This window comes from Coregonus lavaretus (assembly GCF_964263955.1).
Source record: "Coregonus lavaretus genome assembly, contig: HAP1_SCAFFOLD_609, whole genome shotgun sequence".
In the NCBI taxonomy this organism is placed as follows: Eukaryota; Metazoa; Chordata; class Actinopteri; order Salmoniformes; family Salmonidae; genus Coregonus; species Coregonus lavaretus.
In genome coordinates, this window is record NW_028161360.1 from 129,917 (window position 1) to 135,722 (window position 5,806).

Below are 5,806 nucleotides of genomic sequence, written 5' to 3' on the forward strand. Positions count from 1 at the left end.
TTAGTAGTAGTATTCTTGTGATTATTATTCTAAACAGTAGTGGTACGGGTAGTAGGGGTGATGGTAATGATAGCAGTTTAATGATGGTGGTGGTAGTAGTAGCAGTAATGATGATGGTAGTTGTAGTACTGATTTAATGGTGACGATGACAGTTAGTTAGTTATAAGTTAGTTATATTTTCATTTTCCATGTTTAGCCTTTTCTATTTATTATTTTCTACTATTGATTGTTACCATTTTATTGTTATTATTATTATTTTTTTTATTATTATTATTATTTACTACCATTTTATATTATTATTTGCTTTCTTTATTATTTTATTATATTGCATACATTGTTGCTTTGGCAATATTGACGCAATGTTTTTCATGCCAATAAAGCAACTTGAATTTGAAAGAGAGAGAGAGAGAGAGAGAGAGAGAGAGAGAGAGAGAGAGAGAGAGAGAGAGAGAGAGAGAAAAAGAGAGAGCGAGAGAGAGAGAACAATTATCGGCCCAGCCATCACTAAACTACATTGTATGCATAAAAACATGAGCTTGGAGAGTTGTTACAAAACTTGCCTTATCTTCCTCAAATAATTATATTATACTTTCCACTTTTCTCCATCGTAAGCTTTATACAGTTCACCTGTCTCCCCCTCTGTTGTTCAATGTCAAGAAATCCCTCCACACTTTGAGAGGCTGCGTTTCATTTTCTCTCTATCTATCGTTCCTTCTTTTTCTCTAACATTCGTCTGTCATTTAAATGATGAGTCACTCTATCCCCGGTGACAGCGTAGGTCACATCAGGTCTGTCTGTAACTTCCTATGATCAGACTCTGTGGCAAATACCCAGGGGTAACCCAGTCTGTCTGTAACTTCCTATGATAAGACTCTGTTTATTTATTTCACCTTTATCCTCCTCGTGTCTGGTCCTCCCTCCTCCTTGTGTCCGCCCCTCTCTCCCTCCTCCTTGTGTCTCGTCCTCTCTCCCTCCTCCTTGTGTCTGGTCCTCTCTCCCTCCTCCTCATGTCCGCCCCTCTCTCCCTCCTCCTCGTGTCTGGTCCTCTCTCCCTCCTCCTCGTGTCTGGTCCTCTCTCCCTCCTCCTCGTGTCTGGTCCTCTCTCCCTCCTCCTCGTGTCTGGTCCTCTCTCCCTCCTCCTCGTGTCTGGTCCTCTCTCCCTCCTCCTCGTGTCCGCCCCTCTCTCCTCCTCCTTGTGTCTGGTCCTTTCTCCCTCCTCCTCGTGTCTGGTCCTCTCTCCCTCCTCCTCGTATCTGGTCCTCTCTCCCTCCTCATCGTGTCCGGTCCTCTCTCCCTCCTCCTCGTGTCCGCCCCTCTCTCCCTCCTCCTCATGTCCACCCCTCTCTCCCTCCTCCTCATGTCTGGTCCTCTCTCCCTCCTCCTTGTGTCCGCCCCTCTCTCCCTCCTCCTTGTGTCTGGTCTTCTCTCCCTCCTCCTCATGTCTGGTCCTCTCTCCCTCCACCTCGTGTCTGGTCCTCTCTCCCTCCTCCTCATGTCCAACCCTCTCTCTCCCTCCTCCTCGTGTCTGGTCCTCTCTCCCTCCTCCTTGTGTCTGGTCCTCTCTCCCTCCTCCTCGTGTCTGGTCCTCTCTCCCTCCTCCTCGTGTCTGGTCCTCTCTCCCTCCTCCTCGTATCTGGTCCTCTCTCCCTCCTCCTCGTGTCTGGTCCTCTCTCCCTCCTCCTCGTGTCTGGTCCTCTCCTCCCTCCTCCTCGTGTCTGGTCCCTCTCCCTCCTCCTCGTGTCCGCCCCTCTCTCCCTCCTCCTCGTGTCTGGTCCTCTCTCCCTCCTCCTTGTGTCTGGTCCTCTCTCCCTCCTCCTCGTGTCTGGTCCTCTCTCCCTCCTCCTCGTGTCTGGTCCTCTCTCCCTCCTCCTCGTGTCTGGTCCTCTCTCCCTCCTCCTCGTGTCTGGTCCTCTCTCCCTCCTCCTCGTGTCTGGTCCTCTCTCCCTCCTCCTCGTGTCTGATCTTCTCTCCCTCCTCCTGATGTCCGCCCCTCTCTCCCTCCTTCTCGTATCTGGTCCTCTCTCCCTCCTCCTTGTGTCCGCCCCTCTCTCCCTCCTCCTTGTGTCTGGTCCTTTCTCCCTCCTCCTCGTGTCTGATCCTCTCTCCCTCCTCCTCGTATCTGGTCCTCTCTCCCTCCTCCTCGTGTCCGGTCCTCTCTCCCTCCTCCTCGTGTCCGCCCCTCTCTCCCTCCTCCTCATGTCCACCCCTCTCTCCCTCCTCCTCGTGTCTGGTCCTCTCTCCCTCCTCCTCGTGTCTGATCTTCTCTCCCTCCTCCTGATGTCCGCCCCTCTCTCCCTCCTTCTCGTATCTGGTCCTCTCTCCCTCCTCCTTGTGTCCGCTCCTCTCTCCCTCCTCCTTGTGTCTGGTCCTTTCTCCCTCCTCCTCGTGTCTGATCCTCTCTCCCTCCTCCTTGTGTCTGGTCCTCTCTCCCTCCACCTCGTGTCTGGTCCTCTCTCCCTCCTCCTTGTGTCCGCCCCTCTCTCCCTCCTCCTTGTGTCTGGTCCTCTCTCCCTCCTCCTTGTGTCTGGTCCTTTCTCCCTCCTCCTCGTGTCTGATCCTCTCTCCCTCCTCCTCGTGTCTGGCCTTCTCTCCCTCCTCCTCATGTCTGGTCCTCTCTCCCTCCTCCTTGTGTCCGCCCCTCTCTCCCTCCTCCTTGTGTCTGGTCCTCTCTCCCTCCTCCTCGTGTCTGGTCCTCTCTCCCTCCTCCTCGTGTCTGGTCCTCTCTCCCTTCTCCTCATGTCCACCCCTCTCTCCCTCCTCCTCGTGTCTGGTCCTCTCTCCCTCCTCCTTGTGTCTGGTCCTCTCTCCCTCCTCGTGTCTGGTCCTCTCTCCCTCCTCCTCGTGTCTGGTCCTCTCTCCCTCCTCCTCGTGTCTGGTCCTCTCTCCCTCCTCCTCGTGTCTGGTCCTCTCTCCCTCCTCCTCGTGTCTGGTCCTCTCTCCCTCCTCCTCGTGTCCGCCCCTCTCTCCCTCCTCCTCGTGTCTGGTCCTCTCTCCCTCCTCCTTGTGTCTGGTCCTCTCTCCCTCCTCCTCGTGTCTGGTCCTCTCTCCCTCCTCCTCGTGTCTGGTCCTCTCTCCCTCCTCCTCGTGTCTGGTCCTCTCTCCCTCCTCCTCGTGTCTGGTCCTCTCTCCCTCCTCCTCGTGTCTGGTCCTCTCTCCCTCCTCCTCGTGTCTGATCTTCTCTCCCTCCTCCTGATGTCCGCCCCTCTCTCCCTCCTTCTCGTATCTGGTCCTCTCTCCCTCCTCCTTGTGTCCGCCCCTCTCTCCCTCCTCCTTGTGTCTGGTCCTTTCTCCCTCCTCCTCGTGTCTGGTCCTCTCTCCCTCCTCCTCGTGTCTGGTCCTCTCTCCCTCCTCCTCGTGTCCGCCCCTCTCTCCCTCCTCCTCGTGTCTGGTCCTCTCTCCCTCCTCCTTGTGTCTGGTCCTCTCTCCCTCCTCCTCGTGTCTGGTCCTCTCTCCCTCCTCCTCGTGTCTGGTCCTCTCTCCCTCCTCCTCGTGTCTGGTCCTCTCTCCCTCCTCCTCGTGTCTGGTCCTCTCTCCCTCCTCCTCGTGTCTGGTCCTCTCTCCCTCCTCCTTGTGTCTGATCTTCTCTCCCTCCTCCTGATGTCCGCCCCTCTCTCCCTCCTTCTCGTATCTGGTCCTCTCTCCCTCCTCCTTGTGTCCGCCCCTCTCTCCCTCCTCCTTGTGTCTGGTCCTTTCTCCCTCCTCCTCGTGTCTGGTCCTCTCTCCCTCCTCCTCGTGTCTGGTCCTCTCTCCCACCTCCTCATGTTCACACCTCTCTCCCTCCTCCTCGTGTCTGGTCCTCTCTCCCTCCTCCTCGTATCTGGTCCTCTCTCCCTCCTCCTCGTATCTGGTCCTCTCTCCCTCCTCCTCGTGTCTGGTCCTCTCTCCCTCCTCCTTGTGTCTGGTCCTCTCTCCCTCCTCCTCGTGTCTGGTCCTCTCTCCCTCCTCCTCGTGTCTGGTCCTCTCTCCCTCCTCCTCGTGTCTGACCCTAAAGAGATTGTCCCTGTTTTCCAGAGCAGTCGTCCAGCCTCAACCTGTGCTGCGTCAGGCCTCACCTCACAGCCACCTCACATGAAGGACCAGTAGGTGTGAGGTTGGCTGTCACTTCTTATTCATGTTGCTTTTTAACCTTTATTTAAACCAGGAAATGCCATTGAGATAAAGCACCTTGCAGAGAAGGCAGCTCTAGTGTGTGTGTGTGTGTGTGTGTGTGTGTGAGAGAGAGAAACAATAAAACATGTTAAATGTTAAAGTGTCAGACTTAAATATAAAACTCAAATCTGTTTTGACATTGATTTGATAGGGAAAAGACACAATCACATCAACATTTCTCAGACGGTCTAGGCAATCTGAAACCCTTAAGAAACGGACATGATGTGATGCCAAAACAATAAAACATTAGACGAAAAATGGGACACAAAGGGAACGTTAAAAACAGATCAAATCAACTCAAACTTTATTTAAAGTGTTACACCTCAAAGGCAATCAAACTAAAGAAATCAAACCCAAGCCAATAAAAAGGTCCACCACACAAACCTACTTTAAATAACCCTCTTTCTGTATCACCCAGACAACCCATTACACATTCATTTATAGTTTACCTCTCTCTCTCTCTCTCTCTCTCTATGCAAAGATCAATAACGCATGACTCCCACCACAGACAATGCACTCTCTCTTTGGAAAATGCCACATCGATGACACGGGTAATGCCAATGGTCACGTCTCGTCTGCCTATCTTCACCCTCCACACGCACACCTTGAGGTGGGAGCCGGCAGCCATCTTACATCGAGTCACTTTTAAAAGGTCACACAGGAAGTAACGGTCCAAACTGACTGTGTGTGTGTGTGTACGTGTATGTCTGTGTGTGTGTGTGTGTGTGTGTGTGCGTGCACATGCAACGTTTTTGAGGAATGATCCAGACTGGTTATGGCCCAAATAAAAGCTATGGCATTTAAGGATCTCAGACCATCTGTTACAGAAAAATACATGCATAACAAGTAAAAGAGATGAATAGATAAATGAATGTCCCACTTAGAGCAGTCAGCATTATCGCCACCACATAGCATGCATAGTTCTGTATGAAGAAATGATTTGTTTAAATCTACATGTATACATCCATAGACACAGTAAATGTAAACAGTGAACATATGGTACACACACACACACACACAAACACACACACGTAGACACACACACGCAAGTGAATCTTGTATCAAAGGACTGTAAATTATCGTATAAAAGCTAATCCAACCAGAATAGTTTATTTCCTATTGATTATCTTTACGTTAACACTATGTGACCCATTACTTTACCCCACCAAACACACAGAAACATTTCTCCCATTACTTTACCCCACCAAACACACAGAAACATCTCTCCCATTACTTTACCCCACCAAACACACAGAAACATCTCTCCCATTACTTTACCCCACCAAACACACAGAAACATCTTCTCCCATTACTTTACCCCACCAAACACACAGAAACATCTCTCCCGTTACATTACCCCACCAAACACACAGAAACATAACATCGTCAGATACACAAAAGCAAGACACAGGTACAATTGAAAGGACAAGAACAAATACCACAGTGCAGACTGATGTAGCAGTGGAAAGGCCTGGCATTACATTCAGAAACAAATGTGGGTTGTGAAATTGTATTTACTGACAACACAATTTATTGTCTCAGTAAAAAGCAAAGTATAATTTTAAAGTTAGTCTTTGAAAACGTTATCTCCAATTACCCATGAACTAATTACATGTGCACCATAATTGAAGCTCCAGTCCAGTGTAGTCTAGTCCAA